This window comes from Xenopus tropicalis, chromosome 8 (genome assembly GCF_000004195.4).
Source record: "Xenopus tropicalis strain Nigerian chromosome 8, UCB_Xtro_10.0, whole genome shotgun sequence".
In the NCBI taxonomy this organism is placed as follows: domain Eukaryota; kingdom Metazoa; phylum Chordata; class Amphibia; order Anura; family Pipidae; genus Xenopus; species Xenopus tropicalis.
Window position 1 is genome coordinate 145,208,027 of NC_030684.2, and position 12,139 is coordinate 145,220,165.

Here is a 12,139-nt window from a genome sequence, read left to right on the forward strand (position 1 = left end):
TACTTACAGCTAATAAATGAGCGAGAGGGGAAGTGCCCTGTGAGGTAACCAGGAAGTACTTACGGCTAATAAATGAGCGAGAGGGGAAGTGCCCTGTGAGGTAACCAGGAAGTACTTACGGCTAATAAATGAGCGAGAGGGGAAGCGCCCTGTGAGGTAACCAGGAAGTACTTACGGCTAATGAATGAGCGAGAGGGGAAGTGCCCTGTGAGGTAACCAGGAAGTACTTACGGCTAATCAATGAGCGAGAGGGGAAGTGCCCTGTGAGGAAACCAGGAAGTACAGCAATTTGAAACAGACACATACATAAATGGAGTTTTTAGGTAAAATGTAATACAGACGTTATATACAAACGACAAGTTACCTGGGAATGGCTATTGCCTCGGTTACAGCCCCAGGTACAAGGGCCGGGGGCAGAGCTGGGGGGCTACTCAAGCTGTTCTGTTTCAGGCTGTTGCTGGGACCCAAGTGTGAGTAGTACAGTCCCAGCGCTACTGCCCGACGCTTTGCCCCACTGGGGCATTGAAATCCCCAATAGCAACCGCCAGAGACTGAGCCGGAGGAGGGCAAATACAATTGGGCAAAATCCACTACATGTTACCCATCCCTGGGGCAGGTTATTCATGGAGGTGTTACCCCTCTACTTATTGTGATGAAATATAGAAATATAAAAAAATGCTCCTTTGTCCATCATTTTTACCCATAAATCACTGTTTTCTTTCTGTTTGTAGCTGTTCAGCCTGCGCCCCAACGTCCCTCTTTCCAAAGTGTTTCTGCCGGATAATTTAGACACTATCAGCGCCAATACCATGAGGGTTGGACATGCCCCTAAATCTACCCCTGTGCCCCAGCATCAGGCCTGCCTCTCTGTACTAGAATATACACACAACGGGGGTCATTTATAAACACTGGGCAAATGTGCACCTACTGTAGGCAGTAACCCATGGCAACCAATCAGACCAATCAACCTGCAGCTGCCTGGAATAATCTAATCACAGACTGGTTGCTATGGGTTACTGCCCAGGTGCAAATGTACCCAGTGTTTATAAATAAGCTCCAATGCCTTTACAGGTCACAGACCTTATCTCATCTATATCTCCTAAAGGGGTAGTTCACCTTTAAGTTAACTTTTACTATGTTATAGAATGGCTAATTCCAAGCAACTTTGCAATTGGCCTTCATTTTTTTCTTTGTTATAGTTTTTGAATTATTTGCTTTCTTCCTCTCTCTCCAGCTTTTAAATAGGGGTCACTGACCCCAACATCTAAAAAAATCAAATGCTCTATAGGGCTACAGTTGTATTGGTATTGCTACTATTGCTTTATATCTTTATAAAAGATAACCTCCCCTATTCATAATCCAGCCTCCTGTTTAAATCAATGCCTGGTTGCTAGGATAATTTGGACCCTAGCAACCATCAAACCCAGTCCCACATCTACATGAGCCTTATACCCCAATATCCCAGTGTGGGTGCCAGTGTGTATGTGCGTTTGCTGATCCCCAAGATGGCGGCTGGGAACAGGAGGGGCACAGCTAAAGGTGGGGGGGGGGGCAATGCTGTTAAGGAGCTCTGTAGTTCTGGACATGCTATGGGGGCACAGATGGGGCAAATGTCAGTGATTTGATTAAAGAGGGGGCACTGCTGCTAAGACTAAAAATTTGCCTGGGAGGCTTTACTTTTCCTTTGATTAAAAATGTATCCAATATATTCACTCAGAATGTTATTATTGCCCCATTCATTCAGCTAAATCTCCCATAACAATGCGAATGTGAGGGGAAAAGGCTTTATATACAAGATATCAATTCAACTTTGTGTTTAATCAGTGATTTACTTGTTTATAAAATGAGGCTTTTTGCCCCTTTGGTTCTAGGGTGAGACAGAGACTTGCCCCCTAACAATGAGGCTGCTAATCCCCATTAACCTGTTACTGACCCCCCAATGGGGCCCCCCCAGAGGTGGGAAATGGAGACTGGGTGAAACAAAGAGCTTACAATTGATCTGACAGTTACACTGAGCTTCACTCCAGGTAAGTGCCCTTTCTTTACACTATTACACACACTTACATACAATTACATGCATTTACACACACATATTTTTTTAATTTTGCACACTTTATCACAATTTTATACACACACACACACACACACACAGTCACACAACGTTTAGATGCTACACACATGTATACACAAACACACACAAACACTTTTTTTTTTTTTACTTATTTATTTTACCCCTTTGTCTTTGGTTTTTCCCTAAAAACTGTTTATTTTGTCAGTCTGACTATTGGATCAGATATTCTGACCACTAATTACGCTGTTGTGTGAATTATTTTGCTGTTTCACTAATTTGCACAATTTTTGTGGTTTTATTACATTTTTATCCCTGTATTAGTGTTCCTGATCTGTTTTTAGCTTCACTTTGCCATGTGGTACTTTGGTGTAGAAAAATAACTTTACCTATTTTAAATTCATCACAATGTGTATTTTCCAAAAATATATGGCTTTCTGGGGTGGGGGTACTTTCCAAAAATATATGGCTTTCTGGGGTGGGGGTACTTTCCAAAAATATATGGCTTTCTGGGGTGGGGGTACTTTCCAAAAATATATGGCTTTCTGGGGTGGGGGTACTTTCCAAAAATATATGGCTTTCTGGGGTGGGGGTACTTTCCAAAAATATATGGCTTTCTGGGGTGGGGGTACTTGTTTGTAGCTTTATCCCACATATAATGATGTAAATGTGTTGATTTTGCAGGAGCTGAATTGACAGAAATGACAGTACATATGGGGGTTCCCATTGGGCCCCTACATGCCCCATACTTAGCTAAACCTATACATATTGGGCATCAAACTGTTCAGGGGACCCCTGGCGTTCATATTTAGGGGGTGTATCTGGTTACTTTATGGCCTGTAGGAGATCAGATTCTATAGACTGGAAGCTTTGAAGCCATTTTTCAAAAAATTCACAAATTGTGATAAAAACCAATAAGTTTAGGAAAGCATTGCGACTTGGTAGTTTGGAGCAGACAGACAGTTCTACCTTTTCTGGATTCCCCACAATCTGTTCTTTCCAAAAATGTATCATTTTCTGGGATAAACTTTCTGTTAGTGGGAGTTTTGGCCTTGAAATCTAAAGTCTGCAGCTTTCTGGCCGGGAGTTTGTGGCCTATACACGTGGCCTATACACGTGGGAATTGTATATCTTTATGTATATCTTTATTTATAAAGCGCTACTTATGTACGCAGCGCTGTACAGTAGAATTCATTAATACAGACAGGGGGGTTAAAGATAATGGATAAATACAAAGTACAACAATAAATACAAATAAATACAAGGTACAGTTGCAATAAGAGTCAGAAACACAAGATGAAGGAGGTCCCTGCCCCGTAGAGCTTACAATCTATATAATCCCCATAAACCTATATGTGTTTGGTATTGGCACCATCAGCAGGGATAGGACTTATCCAATCAGTTGGATTTTCGTGATTTTTTTAATGTTTAGACATTTAGAAGCCTATATCTTGTTACAGAATTGGAATTACAGAAAAATTCTACCATATTTTGAAAGCTTAGGTTGTCCTGAAAAAAACAATGTATAGTTTTCCTGGGTAAACTAAAAGTCCCCCCCCAAGGAAAGGCCCCTAAATGGAAAGAGCGCAAAATGTTCACAAACTGTCTGGCAATACACGTTCCGCTTTGACCAAAATGGCTGGCAGTAACAGGGTTAAACAGCCCCCCTAGTTATATAGGGCTTGGGGCAAGCAGCAGGCTGTACCCCTGAGTGTTTCAGTCAGTCGGTTAGGATACACCAACCGCCAATATGCAGAAGACAAGATTACGAAAAAACATACTACAAGTGGGAGGAGGAAGGATAGCGAATCGGTAAGGTGCCTGCCTCACACCGATGGGCCCCACCGATGGGCCCTGAGTTCGATTGCCGCCTGGGAGCCTTGCTTCCATCAAATTGCACCAATGAGTCTCAGTGCTGATACCTACCCACTGGGCCCCCTTACCTTGTGACCCTGGACAGAGTCACTTAACCTCATAATGTCCCGGCAATGATGGCGTCTAGAAATGGCAAAACATTGCTGTCCTTTTAATTACTGGCTACATTCACATTTCCCCACAAATCCTCTTTTTTTTTTTGCATTTTCAAGGGCGGCTCATGATTTATGATGCCGGCTATTAAATTGTCCCTGTCACAGTGTCTATGGCAGCTGGAAGCAACTGTCACAGGGAAAATCCCTTTCTTATCACTGGCAATAAGAAGCCAATTGATAGGGGAGCTGAGCTACAGCGCAGGGGCAATGGGGCTTCCGAGCCAATCAGCAAGGGCATTTTAGGGTCATTTCTGGAAATCTGATAAGGATACATGGAAATAATCATAGAACAGAAGAATCTACACTGGGGAGCTGATAGGAGAGTAATGGGGATATTTTCTGAGCAGTATAAGAGTGCCCAGCTGGTATATAATACAGGAGATATCCTCTGAGCGCTGTTACCCCCTGCTGGTATATGGTACAGGAGATTCACCCTACTTCTATGCATTATCAGTAACCCTTCAGCCAGTATAGATATCAGCCCCCCCAGGGCAAAATCAGAGAATTGCAGGCAGGCACTCCGGATGCTCAATAATTTGTAGAAAAGAGCAGTCAAAAATCTAGTAAAAAGTACAAAAGTTTATTTAATCCATATGTAAAAAACAGGGTAATTAATCATAGCCTGTGATTAAGTACCCTTTTGGTACGAAACGCGTAAGGCTTTCCCTGTTTTTTACATATGGATTAAATAAACTTTTGTACTTTTTACTAGATTTTTGACTGCTCTTTTCTACAAATTATTGAGCATCCGGAGTGCCTGCCTGCAATTCTCTGATTTTCCCATGATGGCTCCCTAAGCTGAAAGGTCTGGGGCATGAGCACCCGCACCTGTCCTCATTACGGGTAAGATTTACCATAAATACGCAGAAGATTGTGATCAGCCCCTCAAGTGTTTTTGAATTTCATCTATTTATTCAGCCCCCCCAGCCCAATAAATAGTGACTGTCTGTGGCACCTTACAGCCCCCCTGGCATTCCCAGTACCCAGAGGCACAAACAGCCCCCCCCCAGCCCAATAAATAGTGACTGTGGCACCTTACAGCCCCCCCCCAGCCCAATAAATAGTGACTGTCTGTGGCACCTTACAGCCCCCCTGGCATTCCCAGTACCCAGAGGCACAAACAGCCCCCCCAGCCCAATAAATAGTGACTGTGGCACCTTACAGCCCCCCCGGCATTCCCAGTACCCAGAGGCACAAACAGCCCCCCAGCCCAATAAATAGTGACTGTCTGTGGCACCTTACAGCCCCCCTGGCATTCCCAGTACCCAGAGGCACAAACAGCCCCCCCCCAGCCCAATAAATAGTGACTGTCTGTGGCACCTTACAGCCCCCTTGGCATTCCCAGTACCCACAGACTGCCAGTCTGGGCCTGACTATACCTATAGTGCAATACAGTACCATTTATTGTATATTGTACAGTCTCACTATAAATCTATGTATCAGGACACACAGCCTGCCAGGATACAGAGCCTGAGCCAAACACCCATAGGTACCAGTATATACATATAATATCTGTAGGGCAGTGGTGCAGGGGTTCCCGGGGGGAGAATCTATCCCATACAGGTCTCGCCAGTCCCAAACATGACATTATTAGCAGAACTATGAACACACAGTGCAGACCTACCTACATACAGAGGGCCCGACAGGAAGTGCTCGCCCAGTGGGGGTGCTGGGAGTGTTTCCCTTCAGGCACAGTGAGGTTGGGCGCTGGTGTTGGGGATCAGGCCAGGCTCACAGTCGGGTTCATTCGGCAAAGCCATTCTGTAAGGGCTCAGGGTTTGCAGCAGGCATCACACATTCGGGCAGGTCGCGTTCCCCTGGGGAGATGCCATTTATATTTCTCCCACTGATAATACTGACTAAAGGGAAGGCTGGGGGTCCAGCATCAATCGGGGTACTCCCAGGTTCTAACTGGATTCTGGGCTGCCTGCATAGGATAGTAAGCAGCCTAAAACTGCTCAGTGCTTGGAAACCACCAAAACATAAAGAGACATTGCTGAAGTGAGAAAAATGACTTTCATGTTCTGCTGGGGTTGAGATTCTCTTGCAAAAGGCCCCTGTAGCCTCCACATGAGGCATAATAAAGCAGGAAGGGGGGGGCACAAGAGGGTAACTGAGGTAAAAAACTGGCAACTCTACCCCCCAGGGGCGGAACCCAGGGCAAAAGCAAAGCTTGTATATAAATAAGGAACCTCTGTGTGGGAATAAGCCCTACCTGTGTGTGTGTGTATATAAGCCCTACCTGTGTGTGAATAAGCCCTACCTGTGTGTGAATAAGCCCTACCTGTGTGTGAATAAGCCCTACCTGTGTGTGTGTGTGAATAAGCCCTACCTGTGTGTGTGAATAAGCCCTACCTGTGTGTGAATAAGCCCTACCTGTGTGTGTGAATAAGCCCTACCTGTGTGTGAATAAGCCCTACCTGTGTGTATATAAGCCCTACCTGTCTGTGTGTGTGAATAAGCCCTACCTGTGTGTGAATAAACCCCACCTGTGTGTGAATAAGCCCTACCTGTGTGTGAATAAGCCCTACCTGTGTGTGTGTGAATAAGCCCTACCTGTCTGTGTGTGTGAATAAGCCCTACCTGTGTGTGAATAATCCCTACCTGTGTGTGTGAATAAGCCCTACCTGTGTGTGTGAATAAGCCCTACCTGTATGTGTGTGTGTGAATAAGCCCTACCTGTGTGTGTGTGTGGGAATAAGCCCTACCTGTGTGTGTGTGGGAATAAGCCCTACCTGTGTGTGTGTGGGAATAAGCCCTACCTGTGTGTGGGAATAAGCCCTACCTGTGTGTGTGTGAATAAGCCCTACCTGTGTGTGTGTGGGAATAAGCCCTACCTGTGTGTGTGTGAATAAGCCCTACCTGTGTGTGTGTGGGAATAAGCCCTACCTGTGTGTGTGTATAAGCCCTACCTGTGTGTGTGTGAATAAGCCCTACCTGTGTGTGTGTGGGAATAAGCCCTACCTGTGTGTGTGTGAATAAGCCCTACCTGTGTGTGTGTGTATAAGCCCTACCTGTGTGTGTGAATAAGCCCTACCTGTGTGTGTGAATAAGCCCTACCTGTGTGTGAATAAGCCCTGTGTGTGTGTGTGTGTAAATAAGCCCTGTGTGTGTGTGTGAATAAGCCCTACCTGTGTGTGTGAATAAGCCCTACCTGTGTGTGTGTGTGTGTGTGAATAAGCCCTACCTGTGTGTGTGAATAAGCCCTACCTGTGTGTGTGAATAAGCCCTACCTGTGTGTGTGAATAAGCCCTACCTGTGTGTGTGGGAATAAGCCCTACCTGTGTGTGTGGGAATAAGCCCTACCTGTGTGTGTGACTAAGCCCTACCTGTGTGTGTGAATAAGCCCTACCTGTGTGTGTGTGAATAAGCCCTACCTGTGTGTGTGTGAATAAGCCCTACCTGTGTGTGTGTGAATAAGCCCTACCTGTGTGTGTGTGAATAAGCCCTACCTGTGTGTGTGAATAAGCCCTACCTGTGTGTGTGAATAAGCCCTACCTGTGTGTGTGAATAAGCCCTACCTGTGTGTGTGTGAATAAGCCCTACCTGTGTGTCCCTACCTGTGTGTGTGAATAAGCCCTACCTGTGTGTGTGAATAAGCCCTACCTGTGTGTGAATAAGCCCTACCTGTGTGTGGGAATAAGCCCTACCTGTGTGTGTGGGAATAAGCCCTACCTGTGTGTGTGACTAAGCCCTACCTGTGTGTGTGAATAAGCCCTACCTGTGTGTGTGTGAATAAGCCCTACCTGTGTGTGTGTGAATAAGCCCTACCTGTGTGTGAATAAGCCCTGTGTGTGTGTGTGTGTGTGAATAAGCCCTACCTGTGTGTGAATAAGCCCTGTGTGTGTGTGTGTGAATAAGCCCTACCTGTGTGTGTGTGTGAATAAGCCCTACCTGTGTGTGTGAATAAGCCCTACCTGTGTGTGTGAATAAGCCCTACCTGTGTGTGTGTGAATAAGCCCTACCTGTGTGTGTGAATAAGCCCTACCTGTGTGTCTGTGTGTGAATAAGCCCTACCTGTGTGTGTGAATAAGCCCTACCTGTGTGTTTGTGTGTGAATAAGCCCTACCTGTGTGTGAATAAGCCCTGTGTGTGTGTGTGTGTGAATAAGCCCTACCTGTGTGTGTGTGTGTGTGTGAATAAGCCCTACCTGTGTGTGTGAGTGTGTGAATAAGCCCTACCTGTGTGTGTGTGTGTGAATAAGCCCTACCTGTGTGTGTGAATAAGCCCTACCTGTGTGTGTGAATAAGCCCTACCTGTGTGTGAATAAGCCCTACCTGTGTGTGAATAAGCCCTGTGTGTGTGTGTGTGTGTGTGAATAAGCCCTACCTGTGTGTGTGTGTGTGTGTGTGAATAAGCCCTACCTGTGTGTGAATAAGCCCTGTGTGTGTGTGTGAATAAGCCCTACCTGTGTGTTACATAGTTACATAGGGTTGAAAAAAGACCATTGTCCATCAAGTTCAACCCATCCGAGTAAACCCAGCACACAACCTATACTAACCAATCTATACACTCACATACATAAACTATATATATACAACCACTAGTACTAACTGTAGATATTAGTATCACAATAGCCTTGGATATTCTGCTTGTTCAAAAACTCATCCAGGCCCCTCTTATAGGCATTAACAGAGTCTGCCATTACCACATCACTAGGAAGGGCATTCCACAGCCCTACCTGTGTGTGTGTGTGTGAATAAGCCCTACCTGTGTGTGTGTGTGTGAATAAGCCCTACCTGTGTGTGTGTGTGAATAAGCCCTACCTGTCTGTGTGTGTGTGTGAATAAGCCCTACCTGTGTGTGTGTGTGAATAAGCCCTACCTGTGTGTGTGAATAAGCCCTACCTGTGTGTGTGTGAATAAGCCCTACCTGTGTGTGTGTGAATAAGCCCTACCTGTGTGTGTGAATAAGCCCTACCTGTGTGTGTGTGAATAAGCCCTACCTGTGTGTGTGTGTGTGTGTGTGAATAAGCCCTACCTGTGTGTGTGAATAAGCCCTACCTGTGTGTGTGAATAAGCCCTACCTGTGTGTGTGTGAATAAGCCCTACCTGTGTGTGTGAATAAGCCCTACCTGTGTGTGTGTGAATAAGCCCTACCTGTGTGTGTGTGAATAAGCCCTACTGTGTGTGGTGAATTAAGCCCCCTGGTGTGTGTGTGTGTGAATAAGCCCTACTGTGTGGTGTGTGTGAATAAGCCCTACCTGTGTGTGTGAGTGTGTGAATAAGCCCTACCTGTGTGTGTGTGAATAAGCCCTACCTGTGTGTGTGAATAAGCCCTACCTGTGTGTGTGAATAAGCCCTACCTGTGTGTGAATAAGCCCTACCTGTGTGTGAATAAGCCCTGTGTGTATGTGTGTGAATAAGCCCTACCTGTGTGTGTGTGTGTGTGTGAATAAGCCCTACCTGTGTGTGAATAAGCCCTGTGTGTGTGAATAAGCCCTACCTGTGTGTGTGTGTGTGTGAATAAGCCCTACCTGTGTGTGTGTGTGTGTGAATAAGCCCTACCTGTGTGTGAATAAGCCCTGTGTGTGTGTGTGTCAATAAGCCCTACCTGTGTGTGTGTGAATAAGCCCTACTGTGTGTGAATACGCCCTACCTGTGTGTGTGTGTGAATAAGCCCTACCTGTGTGTGTGTGTGTGAATAAGCCCTACCTGTGTGTGAATAAGCCCTGTGTGTGTGTGTGAATAAGCCCTACCTGTGTGTGTGTGAATAAGCCCTACCTGTGTGTGTGTGAATAAGCCCTACCTGTGTGTGTGTGTGTGAATAAGCCCTACCTGTGTGTGTGTGTGAATAAGCCCTACCTGTGTGTGTGTGTGAATAAGCCCTACCTGTGTGTGTGTGAATAAGCCCTACCTGTGTGTGTGAATAAGCCCTACCTGTGTGTGTGTGTGTGAATAAGCCCTACCTGTGTGTGTGTGTGAATAAGCCCTACCTGTGTGTGTGAATAAGCCCTACCTGTGTGTGAATAAGCCCTACCTGTGTGTGTGTGTGTGAATAAGCCCTACCTGTGTGTGTGAATAAGCCCTACCTGTGTGTGTGTGAATAAGCCCTACCTGTGTGTGAATAAGCCCTGTGTGTGTGTGTGTGAATAAGCCCTACCTGTGTGTGTGTGTGAATAAGCCCTACCTGTGTGTGAATAAGCCCTGTGTGTGTGTGTGTGAATAAGCCCTGTGTGTGTGTGAATAAGCCCTACCTGTGTGTGTGTGTGAATAAGCCCTACCTGTGTGTGTGTGTGTGAATAAGCCCTACCTGTGTGTGAATAAGCCCTGTGTGTGTGTGTGTGTGTGTGTGAATAAGCCCTACCTGTGTGTGTGAATAAGCCCTACCTGTGTGTGTGAATAAGCCCTACCTGTGTGTGTGTGAATAAGCCCTACCTGTGTGTGTGTGTGAATAAGCCCTACCTGTGTGTGTGTGTGTGAATAAGCCCTACCTGTGTGTGTGTGTGTGAATAAGCCCTACCTGTGTGTGTGAATAAGCCCTACCTGTGTGTGTGAATAAGCCCTACCTGTGTGTGTGAATAAGCCCTACCTGTGTGTGTGTGAATAAGCCCTACCTGTGTGTGTGTGTGTGTGAATAAGCCCTACCTGTGTGTGTGTGTGTGTGAATAAGCCCTACCTGTGTGTGTGTGTGTATATATAAGCCATAGCTGTGTGTGTGTGTGAATAAGCCCTACCTGTGTGTGTGTGTGAATAAGCCCTACCTGTGTGTGTGTGTGTATATATAAGCCCTAGCTGTGTGTGTGTGTGTGTGTATATATAAGCGCTACATGTGTGTGTGAATAAGCCCTACCTGTGTGTGTGTGAATAAGCCCTAACTGTGTGTGTGTGTGTGTGTGAATAAGCCCTACCTGTGTGTGTGAATAAGCCATAGCTGTGTGTGTGTGTGAATAAGCCCTACCTGTGTGTGTGTGTGAATAAGCCCTACCTGTGTGTGTGTGTGAATAAGCCCTACCTGTGTGTGTGTGTGAATAAGCCCTACCTGTGTGTGTGTGTGTATATATAAGCCTTACATGTGTGTGTGTGTGTATATAAGCCCTACCTGTGTGTGTGTGTGTGTATATATATAAGCCCTACCTGTGTGTGTGTGTGTGTGTATATATGTATATATAAGCCCTACCTGTGTGTGTGTGTGTGTGTATATATGTATATATAAGCCCTACCTGTGTGTGTGTGTGTGTGTGTATATATGTATATATAAGCCCTAGCTGTGTGTGTGTGTGTGTATATATGTATATATAAGCCCTACCTGTGTGTGTGTGTGTGTGTGTATATATGTATATATAAGCCCTACCTGTGTGTGTGTGTGTATATATGTATATATAAGCCCTAGCTGTGTGTGTGTGTGTGTGTATATATGTATATATAAGCCCTACCTGTGTGTGTGTGTGTGTGTGTGTGTATATATAAGCCCTACCTGTGTGTGTGTGTGTATATATGTATATATAAGCCCTACCTGTGTGTGTGTGTGTGTGTGTATATATGTATATATAAGCCCTAGCTGTGTGTGTGTGTGTGTGTGTATATATAAGCCCTACCTGTGTGTGTGTGTGTGTATATATGTATATATAAGCCCTAGCTGTGTGTGTGTGTGTGTGTGTGTATATGTATATATAAGCCCTACCTGTGTGTGTGTGTGTGTGCGTATATGTATATATAAGCCCTACCTGTGTGTGTGTGTGTGTGTGTGTGTATATATGTATATATAGAGCCCTACCTGTGTGTGTGTGTATATATGTATATATAAGCCCTAGCTGTGTGTGTGTGTGTGTGTGTGTGTGTGTATATATAAGCCCTACCTGTGTGTGTATATATGTATATATAAGCCCTACCTGTGTGTGTGTGTATATATAAGCCTACCTGTGTGTGTGTGTGTGTGTATATATGTATATATAAGCCCTACCTGTGTGTGTGTGTATATTAAGCCCTACCTGTGTGTGTGTGTGTATATATGTATATATAAGCCCTACCTGTGTGTGTGTGTGTATATATAAGCCCTACCTGTGGTGTGTGTGTGTGTATATATGTATATATAAGCCCTA